Below are 14,575 nucleotides of genomic sequence, written 5' to 3'. Positions count from 1 at the left end.
TTTGTTCATCCACACTTAACGTCCCATGCATAGGAAGTTGTTTCAGCTTGGTAAGGATGTGATTTAGGAGAGGCTGAATCTTGTATAACTCATCATAGTCAGCCATATCTCTCGTGGGCTGACAACTGTTGTCACTGAAATGGAGAAATATTTTGATAGCCTCCCATCGTGCAAGAGGCATCACATCAGCAACATGTGCAATATGGCTACTTTGACGCCAAAACATGCGGGTGGCTGGAAGACCAAATAACGACATGTGGAGCACAGTGCCAAAGAACTGTTCAAGTTCTTGAAGAGTAAGGTTAAGCGGCTTGGCAGGATTGCACTGGATGCTGTACAGGTTTGACTCATTAACAATAAGCTCAAAGAGGTCGTCGGAGAGAGAAGACTTTTAAAATATTGGTACGGAGACAGAATTTCATCGGCTGATGGAGGGATGAGTAACCATTCAGGGTGTACTGGAGAGGCAGTGGTGTGACACTTTTTCCATCGAGGGGTCTTGGAAAAACTACTGACATCTTCAGACAGACAGAGACTTCCTTTTCTGACACATGGTCACAGGAGCACATGGTGTGAGAAGGTAAGATTATGGGCCTTCAAATGGTGCTTGATAGTGACTCCCACACCTTATTGGACTGTTCTTTGATACTTTTTTTTGACCATTTTAATTGGTTGCAATCATTTAAAGAAACATGTACTGAACATGGGGCTTAAGAAAACTTTCCGTTGCCTGAGGGCAATGCTGTGCTATAGAGGGTTAAGGAAGGGGATCCTTCAAAAGGGTCATAATATTTGGGGGTCCTTGGCATCAAAAAGTTTGCAAATCCCTGCCTTACATGACCATACTCTATGAAAAAGGCTTTCCAATTGTATTATTGGTTGTGTGGATATACAGTATTTTCCAATTTCTTTAGAGCAATCTTCCCTTTATCACCTCCCCCTCTGAGTCGCTCTCTTGCCAGGAAATTACAGGGTACACACAGAATGCCCAATTGACTCAAAGATCTTCCCGGCAACAAGCCAAGGACAGTGTTTTTTGCACTCATAAATATGAAACAAACATGTACTCATCATGTGACTAATGCTCTTCAGTGCAGCATAACCATGACAACATTAAGACATGCTGCATGCTTTACAGAGCTCTTTTCTCAATTCAGATATCAGCAACAAGAAAACAGTAGATTAATATCTGAAGAAATCCTTGAGCTGCCACTTTAAATTGGACATTTCGATGTATCAGACTTTCAGAATTGCTCTGCGTTTACCTAAATTCGAAACACTGCCCCCAATGGCCAAAGTGATAAGTGTTGTTGGGCATATGGGCACGAGCTCCATTTTCCAGGTGCAATGTCCAAGGAGGGATGCCAAAAGCGAGTTTTAAAGCATGGTTGTTGTTTTTTTTCTCAGCTGTACAGGATACAACCAAGAGGAATGAATAGTTTTTAAACTGAACAACCCAACCCAAACCCAAACCTTACGATTAGTGGAATAAAAATTTTATGTTAGAAGTAAAAAATGCAACCTCCGGATCGCACTCATATTGAAAATGCAAATTGAATGGAGAAAAGAGCAGAGTCAACATTCTCCCACAGAATAAAAAAGTCCAGGGTTACGATTTCCAAAAACATTATACCTCAATATTTTTCAGCTCTTGATGATATTCAAACCATATCTTGATAATTGTTTATTTACTCAGAAATTACATAAGTGATTTTAAATATTAATTTTTTTAATCATCCTAACAGCCTACTTGTAGCCAAGTAGATTCAAAATGTTTAATAAAATAAAAATAAAAATGTCACTAAATGAACAAAAGGAAGAATGGTATTTAATTTATAATATAATAAATATAATTTGCATGCACCAATACACCAGACATGTGCCATGGCCTTTGAGACTAAGCAAGCATCAAAGATTTTTAATACATATTATTAAATGCTGTGTCAAAAATGCATTATACGGGTGAGTGTAATGTCAAGGAAATGTTATAGATGTAAATTGTTGCCTAAGAACCCACCAGTCAAAGGAAATAATTGTGTCCATTAAATCATACAATGAGCCATAATGCCAGAAGAGCTTGTTTTGACATAAAAAAAAGAAAAAGTAAAGATTGCCAGTTACCAGTTTCAACATCATAGGCCTCACACGTCATTCTTCCCACAGCTGAAAACCGCTGGAATGAACAGCAGCAATGAACTAATCTGACCAAAGACAACAATCTTAACCTGAATGCACAAGGCAAATATAAAGCAGACATGTGTAACGTTGGGGCAGGCAGAGCAGGACAGGCAGACAGGAGCAATCAAAGACGATGATGTAGTGAGAACCCAAGTGCAGTTTGACTCAGTTTGAAGAAAAAATAAAGTGTGAAAGAAACAAAACAGAACCTAAATATGAACCAAACAGTAATAGACTATGACTTGACTGAACTTGACTAATGAAAACAAAGACTATGACACAACATTACAGGATAATACAATCACAATACTCGACAGACAAGACACATAAAACATGAGGGGAACAGGAAAACTTCATGACTAACACACATGAGCTATCAGCCAAGGCGGGTCTGGAGGCAGTGGTGGAACTGGACCTTGGGGCAGGGGCAGACATGGGCTGTGTGGCAGGGAAACCAGGGAACCAGAAGGGGCTAGAGACCACAGGGGGCCAGAGGGCGCTGGAAACCATGGCGGAGCAGAGGGCGGAGACGGTGAAGGACCCAGACACCAGGGCGAATCAGAGACCAAAGCTGAGCCTGCAGTGGGCTTGGTGAGGCATGGCCTGGCAAGACAGAGCATGGAGCATGGCCTGGCGAAACAGGGCGTGGAGTAGGAGACCAGGGCGGAGCCAGTGGCCAGAGAAGTGGCTCCAGGAAGGGAGCGGGGTCCAGAGGTTTGGATGGTGGCTCCAGAAGGGAGCAGGGTCCGGTGGCTTGGGGGGTGACCACAGGGCAGGGACAGGAGGGAGCGGCTCAGATGGCGGAGCCATGGAAGGCTCGGGTTAAAAAACAAAGTTTTTAAGAAATTTTAAAGAACAAAAAGCTCAAACAGAAAAAAACTGAAAATAAATAAATAAATAAATAAATAAACAGAAAGAAAATCAGGTCAGGTCATTTAAAGCATGAATACGATGTTCCTGCACACATAACACAAAACTGTAAGTGACGCATCAAAAAAAAAAAAAAAAAAAAAAAAAAAAAAGGCTATTTACTGAACATCAATGAAAAGATAGAGAACATGTTCTATCTGCTTTGAGTTCTTTAATGACAAACTCTTTTGTACTGCACAAAAATAAAGACAACTGTGACTGTCTTGTTTAGTTTGTACAGGCGGAGAACAGCATTGGACATTATCCCGCAGTGATTGTAACATCTATATAAGGACCCTTCACACCAGAAAAGTGTGAAAGACCCTTCATTCAGACCCTTCGTCCAAAACACACCTGTCTGTGTAAAAATATTCTCAGCCAAACTCTAGCAGTGGCTTCACAGAGCTGCTTTTTGTGCAAAATAAGGACAAAAAATGCAGTATTTGCTGTATTTTATATACTGGACCATGGAGTAATAATGAAATTCAAAAAGACAGGATTATTTAAAAATTTAATATGCATGAACTACAGATGCACTGATGTATCCGCCAAACATCGGTAATCGGCAAATAAAAACAATCAAAATTATTGTTAAAGTTATTATTAGAAATGTCTTTCAAAGATTTGTCATTAATTATCAGTGATTTGGATCAGCTGATTTTGGAACAAAGTAGCATAAAAATGCAGAACCACCAAACTATCGGTATCGGTACAAGCACAGGTCTTTCTAAACGATTGGATATCGGTATCAGCACAACATTTGATAACACTTTATTTTTCAGTGTCCTTGTTATAAATATTACATTTATTTACTATTGTAATAACAGTAAATTATGCATAATTACAAGCAACTAACCCTAAACCAAACCTTAAACCAATAAGTACATATTGTTACTTAATATTACTCAGTACTTACTTGTGTAATTACACTGTAACAAGGACACCGTAAAATAAAGTGTACCCCAAAATTTTTTTTATCGGTGCATCCCTATTATGAACAGAACAGCATTACATTTTACAATGGAACTTAACATCAAAACGGGCAAAAAATAGCATAAAAGAGCCTATTGATTTTCAGGCTATTTATAGTATTAGATGTATTGGAAATTACTAAGCCAATTAGGAATTTAATTAAACCAAAATGATTGTGGCGGATTCCTTGTATGTTCTCTCTATAGTCTTATGAACAAGACAGTAGCCATTTTGACTATTTTAATGGTGCTCTTTCGTCATTTTTGGAGCTTTACAGTCCAAGTCCACCTTCACTTTCATCGTATGGAAAGAGCAGCCAGGACATTCAGCATAACATCTCCTTTTGTGTTCCACGCATTTTTTCAAACTATTCCTTAATGCTGTCAGTGTGCAATGCAACATACAATAAATAGTATTTCTAGGAGGTGACCTGAGTATCATTTTTAATTGACCACATGAAACAGAACAACAACACAGTTCTATTCCAGTCTTCAGTACAAATCGAATGAGAACATCTTGACTAGACTGCATGAAAGAATGAAGGAGACCCTTTGAGAAAATCACAGTGCCAACTCTTTGAAACACCTTTGAAACACCAGTTGTGTTTGTAAGAACCCTTATTCATAATCAAACACAAAACACCATGCATTAAATCATTGTAAAACTGGTGACAGTTTTACAGGAAAGTAAAAAAAGGCTTTACTTTTTAGTCAGTATGTCTGACAAATGAAATTATTATAACGTGCACCACATCTGTAAGGTTTATACCCCAGTAATTAGCAGGGTTAATGTCTGCTGTAATTTCTCAATTAGATATTTTTACTCCATTGAGAGCAGGTGGAGAGAGAGACACCTGTTACACTAATTGAGTGCTGGAGAGCAAAAGGGGAGGAAACTTTAAATCAAAGGAATGGCAGCCAGCCAGAGATTTGACATTATGGATGGTTAGGCAAACAAACAAGATGGAGGAGGAGGAACCAAAATCAAGTTTGTAATATATCGTTTCTAGTAACAGATAATCAGGATATACACATTGTCCCGAAAAAGTATTTCGCCATTAAAAATGTATTGATGTCAAACAAATGTTTAAAACAAATAATACTAGATCTTTTATCAGAACTAACTTCACTTGTATTTTTTCATTTAAAACATAAACTTCTTTGTGAAATTGTTGTGTGCTTGTGCTGTCTTTCTTAACCTCCTGAGACCCGAATGTTTCTGCTGTGTGCATTTTTCATTTCACTTTTTGATTTGTAACTAGTAGCACCTAATAAAAATGCAAAACAAAAATGTCCTCATACAGTATGTGAAAAGTGGGACTAAGTTGTGAAATTTAAAGTAATACCAAGCTATAGAAAGTCAGATTTTTTAAATCAAATTGTTTTTTTAAGTCTTTTTAATCATCTTTTCTCCCAATTTGGAAAGCCCAATTCCCACTACTTAGTAGGTCCTCGTGGTGGCGCGGTTACTCACCTCAATCCGGGTGGCGGAGGACAAGTCTCAGTTGCCTTCACTTCTGAGACCGTCAATCTGCGCATCTTATCACGTGTCTTGTTGTGCATGACACCGCGGAGACTCCGCATGTGGAGGCTCATGCTACTCTTCGCGATCCACGCACAACTTACCACGCACCCCATTGAGAGCGAGAACCACTAATCACGACCACGATGTGGTTACCCCATGTGACTCTACCCTCCCTAGCAACCGGGCCAATTTGTTTGCTTAGCAGACATGGCTGGAGTCACGCTGCACACCCTGGATTTGAACTCGCGACTCCAGGGGTGGTAGTCAGCGTCAATACTCACTGAGCTACCCAGGCCCCCCTGCATAATCAAACTGCTTATGTTTCCAGGAGAGTTGGTTATTCATGTTTTTGAGACGTTACAAACATTACATCAGAAATTAGCATAACTAATATTGATTCAAAGTAATGGCCAGTATCATCCAATCACTTTCATTATACAGTATAAATTCTTAATCTATGTACTGACATTGTCCTGTGTCTGCCAAACATGTTGAGTGGTCCAAACATCATCTGCAGCCTGAAACTGAACTTTTGGTCGGATTTTAGCAGTGAATGCACTTAGCTGCAAAGAGAGCTATAGGATGCTCCCTTGCTCCCTATTTACTGAATGACTTAACCTCCAGTGTGCTGTCTGTCTACACTGGTTCGAAACAATTTGAAATGAATCTTATTTTCATCCTAACTCCATATAAAGCCTCTGAAAGCAAAATGTTTCAACTTTTGGATAAACCCACTGATTCTCAATGTGATAATGTGCAGTAAATATAGCATTTCTTAGGGGAAAATAGCACTATAGTCCACTATAGTGGTCAGTGTGTTTAACAGCTTGCCGTTTCGCAATAAATCGTTAAAATGATTAAAATGGCATATCGGATGAAACTAAAGACTTTTGACTCAACCTGGTGTTAATGTAAAAACTTTATGAGGTTTCTTAACAGATGTAGTTTTGTTGGTGTTTTTTCCAAAGACAAACTCCACTGAGATCGGCGCCATGTTGTTTTGTCACATGACTCGGTGCATCAAAAGTTTAACCCTTTACTGACAGTCCAGAGTGTCCTGAACTGAGATCAGTTAGTTTAAATTAAATTAAATTATGCATAGCGTTTAGCGAAGACAATACATTATGTCCACGTAGGAGGATGTAGCACGAGGTAAAAAAAAGTGCAGCGTGTTATTTTCAGCCTTATTTCATGAAAATGACATGACTGTGGCAACAATTCTAAGGTGAAATGTCCACTGTGTGGCGCTAAAAGTGAGTTCTCACAAACAGAAGAGGTTAATGCTCTACTGAGTTTTAAATCAACAAAACCAACCTCCCTACCTTAAACCTTAAACTGATAGTGTCATATAAAGCAAATGTGACGAGGAAAATGCAATTGCTAGTTGATTATGTAATGCAAACGTAAAATGTATCGGCTTACAAGTCTACAGAAAATGTGTTTAGACATCATAAGATAGCACTGCATGAGGAACAGGGCGAAAAGTGTTTATGAACGTAAAATCAGACTTTTTACTCGTGATTTGTATGAACGTGAATAAAAGGTAATTGTTGTTCTTGCACTCTAGAGTCTTTAGAGTCATTTCACCTGGAAATTGCTGTGATACACACAACGAGCCACGTAAAAATAATTTCGCCAGAATGTAGGTATATTAACATGATTCTATGAGACCAGGTTTTAAGTTCTATGCTACTAGGATCACCAAACATTAAATTATCATTTAATAATACAAATTATTCCAAACAGGTTTCTTGAAAAATCCCCCATTTGACATTGATCGGACAAACACAGTGCTGTCCCAAACTTAAGCCATTGCTTGAGACAACGTTGCTGTGTTGGGCTGGTCCCGCTAAGATCACTCAAACAAACAGAGCAATGTTTTGATAGTGTTACAGAGTCACAGTGTTTTTACACTTTTCAGGGAAATCGACTGACAAATAGCTTACTTTGTCTTTGCAATTTAAGCTAGAATACAAATAGTTTCACATAGTAAAAATTTCACACACTTTAAAGGGGAATGTTTTGATGTCCAGTTATGCATGTATATACACAATGATTCAGACAGGTATGTTCTAAGCTGCAGCTCTGTTGAAGCACTCTCACCGGCTGACGCTTGGTTGTCTAATGGAAGTCAATGACTCGCATTATAAAGGTTCTAGAACAGACGGAGTATCCATGGAAACTTGCGCTGGAGAGGGTGTTCCTCCCATTGCCTGCAGCAATATATTGTAAGTACAGAGCCAAAAAAAATAAAACCTTCAGTGATGGTCGTAATCACGGCCATCTGAAGGATCTGGATGTAAGTACAGCTGCCTACGCATGACCTGATTAAAATTCCAATTCAATCAAGTCCTGCTGGCCTGTGAGAACATCTCTTCTGTGAAATGACACATGATATCATGTGTACTGTCATGCTACATGGCAGTACATGCGAGGCTGCAACCTCTGTTTAAGCAGATCAAATGTTTCGCTTCGTCTCTCTCTCTCTGCTCTATTATATGTGTCTCTTTATTTATCACTAAACCTTTTAAAGCTATAGTTCACCCACTAATGAAAATGCTGTCATCATTTACTCACCCTCATGTTGTTTCAAACCAACTTTCCATAGAGCACAAAACGAGATGTCAGTCAGAATGTTAAGAACTCAGAGCCTCAGTCACCATTCACTTTCATTGTGATGGAAAAATATGCAATGACTATCTCTTTAAAGGAATATTCCGGCTTAAATACAAGTTAAGCTCAATCGACAGTATTTGTGGCATAATGTTGATTACCACAAAAAAAACAAAAAAACAAAATTTGACTCGTACCTTGTGTTCTTTAAAAAAAAGCAAAAATCGAGGTTACAGTGAGGCACTTACAAATGGAAGTGAATGGGACCAATTTATTTTTAGAATTTTATAAAAGCACTTACATTAATTCTTCTGTGAAAACTTGTATTATTTGAGCAGTAAAGTTGTTTAAATCGTTGTTTTTTATAGTTTTTTTAGGGTTTAAGGGTTTACGCCGTACATCATCATGATCATCATCAGGATATAACTTTAAACAGAAATGGTTAGCAAGTGATTTTATCGCACTAAAATCATGTTAAAAATACATTTTTAGGTCATGTGGCAATGCTTATGAAACAGTTTAACAGTTTGGCCCCATTCACTTCCATTGTAAAAGGGCTTCACAGTAACCCAGATTTTTGCTTTTTTATTATTAAGAAAAGGATGGACAAGTCTAAATAAATTTTTGTGGTAATCAATATTATGCCACAAATGCTGTCGATTGAGCTTAACCTGTATTGAACCCAAAATGTTCCTTAAAGCGTAACATATTGAATCATACTGGTCAATACTAATTCTTTATTGCAGCAATATAACATGGCTAGATTTTTGTGTTTGGAGCCTGCTTGTGCAAAACTCACCACCACAAAGGGTGGTTTTTGCAGGGTATTGCTATGTGGTTGCAAAGGGTTTCTGAGTGGTTTTTCATATGTTGCTATACATTTGCTAGAGTACTCTGGGTGGTTGCTAGGTCGATGCTAACTGGCCATGGTCAAACAAGCCTATCTATGACATTCTGATCCCTAGATATGGCTCAGGTCCCTCCGTTAATATACATGGGATTTTTTCACCCATTTTATTGTCTGCCAGGTGACGATGTCTGATCATTTAGAAAAGAAATAGCACACCTCTCCTCAATAAGCTGCATGATTTGAGGTATCATTAATGTCAGTAGCACAAATATATTTTAATACTTAAATCCCAAGTATAAGTAATATTAATAGTGATGCCCACATAAGCAAGAACCACTAGAAACTTTAACAAAGGAATATACAGTTAGATGAGGTTTTTTCTTGAAATGAAGTTTCTCTTCTGCACCGTGTGGTTTAGCAGTGGTTTTGTGGTCATGTTTTGGTCACATTCTAGTTCCTGTGATTTATCATGTTCACCCCTGAGACTTCCAGAGTTTAAATTGGTGTCACAGACATCGTGTCATATCACTGCAAAAGAATAAAAATCTTGCTGAGAATTTTTGTCTTGTTTTCCATAAAATATCTAACTTGAAACAAGATGAATTTACTAGAGCAAAATGACATATTTTTTGTCTTGTTTTCAGACATATCTAACACACTTTAGTAAAGTTTATGCTTATATTGTGTTATTCTGCTTCTCATTCAAGCAAGTTCCTTATTTTACCCTTATTTTAGGGAAGGTTAGATTTTTTTTTTTTTTACCTGTAAATAAGACAAAAAACAAAAAGAAAAAAAAAAGAAAAACATTTTTACAGTGTTTTTCTGCTGTAATGATGGATTCATGCACAGACCTAATGAGAAGAAACATTTTCAAAGTGTTTTGACCGTGAAAAACAGAATATGACCTGTTTAAATATGCAGAATTATCAATGATATCAGCTCCTTTTGTTAGTAAAATGTAAGAAAAATATTCATTCATTTATTGATTCATTGTTTTGTTTTTTCATATTCTCCTTTTTCCTTTTTTTAAATTCTCGGTTCATTTAGCTTTCCAATTGATAGCCTTTTTTATCTACTGTTCCCATGACAACATGCAGCAGCTCAAATTCTCTCAATAACATGTCCAAATATGAGCTGCGTTTGAGAGCCTCTCAGTCCATTTGTTTTCCAGTAAAAATCAGCCAACAAAATGGATGAGAAAATACTAATATTGAAATATTAGTAATAGTTAGTGGTTTAAGGATTTGAACAAACCCCAAACCCTAAGTATTAATCTCTTCAGTGTAAATTATCCTTCACCGTTTGTGCCACGGACATGAATGATACCTCGAATCATGTGGCTTGATAAACTGAGGTGTGCAATTCCTTTTCTTTGTGATCAGATGAATTCATGCCTGACAGACAATAAAACGAGTGAAAAATCCCATAAACTTACATTGAAGGAGTGACCCGAATCATATCTAGGCACCAGAATATAACAGAGACTTGAGGGGTGGGCACCTTGACTTGTGCTGGTAAGTAACCACCTCACAACCACCCAGAACACAATAGCAACCCCACAGCAATGCCTTGACAACCACCCAGAACACTCACATTTTCTTTATAAAATGTACAAATATAGTTTTGCATCGGATATGTAGCGACGGGCACAGAAAGAGTTCAAACTAACAATACAGTGATGAAAATGTGCATCCAAGGAAGAGTAATATGCAAGACGAATAGAGATTTGATGAGACACAGAGAATTAAAATGAGCCGGGAGGTCTCTATTGATGGTTTGTGATGAACGGCCTCCGTGGACAACTTAAGAAAACGCTCTGATGAAATTGTGTTTGACACAAGCAAACACTCAGAGAAATGGGACACAACTGCATTAACTAAACATCAGCTGGGAGTCACACACACACACACACACACTCTCTCTTTTGGCTATTATAAAAATGCAAAAAATTTATTTTAGGGTAAGGGTGTGAGTTAGTCTATAATATATAATTATAGTTAATACATATAAAATAAAAATAAATAAGCTTTATATAAAAAATAATAGATGTCTATGTATGTCCCCATTAAGATAATAATAATATTTTATTATTATTATTATTATTATTATATTATTTAAAATTGTGCTTACCATTTAAAATATTTTTTTGCATTTTTAATATGGCCCTCAAAATGAATGTGTTAACATTCAATTAATAAAAAAAGTTGAATGCATTAATTTTTCTTAATCACAATTAACACTTTACCATTAATACAGTAAAAACCAGCATAAACAGTTGTTGGAAGGGCGGAACCTTTGCTATGTGTCTAACCGGAGTCATTACACTGATGCACACTCCACAAAAACACACAGCAGTGATTCAGTGTCAGTGATAAAGTGATGGGGAAAGGAGCTCTTAATGCTATTTGCTGTACAAAACAATCCCAGATGGGACTTGTGACAGATATCAAGTATTTTTAGTCTAAATAAGGCGCATTTTAATTACCACAGAAGCACGCCAAGTCTTAACTATCACCAAAATGCAGAATGAGATGCTTTTGTCTGCAAGCGCTTTTCATGTGGAGTTCAAAGCGGCGCTGGTGCTGACGACCTGACGGGAATCATGAATACACTTTCATGATTGCTGTAACAAAGTGGATAGCAACAGTCTAATGGCTGATTAATATGGAGAATGAGATTTTAAGAGATTTAATGCCCATTGCACTGAAAATGCAACCTATATGGGGATTAGTTCTTGCAATTAGTCAAACTCCCACTTAGGTTTTGGGAAATGTTTAATATTACATGAAATGGTGCTATTTTAGTGTATCTTTATACTGTGGAAGGCTTTGTTTGGAAAATGTTAATAAAGCATTATATTGTTACATATTGTTTTCTTTTCTTTTCTAAGATGGAAATAAATACATTTTGACAGGTAAAGAAGTATATATAAAGTCAAATTTCAGAACTTTTGAAATCTGCAATTAATTGCGGATTAAGTACGAAAATGATATGATTAATCGTGATTACAAATTTTAATGGACTGACAGCACTGATTTTTACAAATAAGGACAGACAAAATTTACCCAAAGGAATGTTTTGTCAGATTAACATCCCTTTATGGGGACAAATATGTCCCCAGACTATGGCCACATCCACACTAATCAGTTTGAAACCTTTTTTTAGTTTACTAATGTCATCGTTTTCCAAAGTATGCCCTAATGGAGAGTGTTTTCAAAAGGCTCTGTTTTCGGTGAAGGAAAACACCATTCCAGTGTGGATGTGAGGCGTAAATGTAGAGAAATCAATGTGTTTTCAAACGAAATTGTATTAGTGTGAATGAGACTTGTAGCCAAGTATGCATATGCACACACACACACACACACACACACACACACACACACACACACAGAGAGAGAGACACACACACACACAAATACACATTAGAATAAGAATAAGAATTTGAAAAAAGTCTATAAGTGTCTTCTCTACACAGTACTCAAATAAATAAACAATGGTGTACCGCACTGTTATTTATTATGGTAATAAAATTCACACACTGGAACATAAACAGATTTCAGGGGCCACGCTCTGTTCCAGAGGTTATTACGAATAAGCAGTATAACATTGTTTGCCAGGTGCTCTCACGGGGGAAATCCATGTGTTTTCTGAAAAAAATGTGAATGGTGTTTGCCCATGCAAAGTGTCTATATGATATTCTGGTCTAGATACGGCTCGGGCCCTCCTTCGATGGGATTATTTTTTTCACACATTTTATCATCTGCCCAGCAAAAAATGCAAATCAGATTACAAAAGTGGCTTCCAAAATTGCATGTGCAACTTACTACATAACTGGAGCTGGGGTGTGAAAGCTGAAATCTGACGGGTTAATAAAAAAAATTAAAAAAATACAAATAAAGAAATTAATTATCTAAGAAAATAATTATGATGCAGAAACTATAATATGAGGGTAATATGACCAGATCCCAAGACCTATATAACAAAATAATTTTATTCTCCTGAAAACCTTCTTTTAGATTGTTTGGATCTGTTTCCTCAGTCGCCTTTCAGACACATTTGATAAGTATTCTCTTTATATAATTGTTTTGGAAACCTTTGATTGTTTTAAAGAAAGCAGTTTCAGGTATGAGAAATATTGATCAAATCAGTCTCAATGATGGGTGTCATTTGACATACCTGCAGTCAAGCAGTAATGCTTGTTATGGGTGAGACTGCCACCTTGTGCTCATCACGCCTACAACACAACAATAACAGCCTGAAAGAATCCACAAACCAGCATTTGAGTTTATAGTAGACTAGACTAGACTAGAATAAATGAATCAAATTAGATTACTATCCCATTATCCCATGAGAGCTTAGATGACGTCACATTTAAAATGCTGTATAAAAAAATAACAAATTCTGAAAACCACGATTCGGGGGATAATTTCAACAGTAGATGCTACAGTAGGCTATACACACCAAAAAAGGTGTTCCTTATTGTTAAATTCAACACACTCTCACGGCGAAATCATCAGGATTCGTACGACTTTTCTAAATTTGGCTAATTCGTATGATATCATGCGACTGCACTCGTTTGACTTCCTACAACTTTCACTACAGCCAATGAAGTCGCTGGAAATCGTTTCCATCTAATACGCGACAGTTGCTTGCTTCTGTCACACACAACAGCTTTCTATCATGTTTACACACTCTACTAATTGGTTAAATTTAGATAAGGGGTTTGAGTAAGGACATAATATAAGTATGTACTTAACACCTCGTGCGCGGAACTCGAGCTTACTTATACAGGACAATGCCATGTTCCCGTATGAAATATGTCACCTGCATACCTACGTTCGTCATCAAATGCTGTAGGCTACATACTCTGAAAGTATACAAATTCTGATGCAGCCTATCTTAAATAAATCTTCCAAGACAAACATAAACAACATTGATATATATTGAAGTGTGATATTTGATGGTTTTTGTTATATATCAGCGCTAGGTCTGTGACCTCTGACCTCATCTTCTTTCAGAAAAGCAGCTTTGTATTAAACACATTTGAGTGGAATGAGCAAAGATAAATGGCACTCTTCAAATGAGCCTGAATGGACACTACTTTAGCCAACCAATGGCTACAACATGTTTACAGCAGTAGCCTGCAGCAGTACAAATGGAATATTAATACTGGCTACTATATAAAAAAAAAAAAAATACTTCGTAGGACAGTATGCATTATGCAACGACAGGGTTGGGGAGTAACGGAATACATGTAATGAGATTACGTATTTAAAATACAAAATATAAGTAACTGTATTCCACTACAGTTACAATATAAATAATTGGTAATTAGAATACAGTTACATTCAAAAAGTATTTTGATCACTGAAGAGATTACTTTGCATTTTATTGTCATTTGTTTCATTTCATATTTATTCCTTTCAGATGGAAAACATTTATACATATAAATGATGCGATCCAAAGTGCATTTGAACAGCAGTGAAACACTTTCTTATGATGTGTTACATTCATACGAGCAAACAGAGA

The sequence above is a fragment of the Myxocyprinus asiaticus genome, chromosome 6 (genome assembly GCF_019703515.2).
Source record: "Myxocyprinus asiaticus isolate MX2 ecotype Aquarium Trade chromosome 6, UBuf_Myxa_2, whole genome shotgun sequence".
Lineage (NCBI taxonomy): Eukaryota > Metazoa > Chordata > Actinopteri > Cypriniformes > Catostomidae > Myxocyprinus > Myxocyprinus asiaticus.
Note: the sequence above shows the minus strand (reverse complement) of the source record.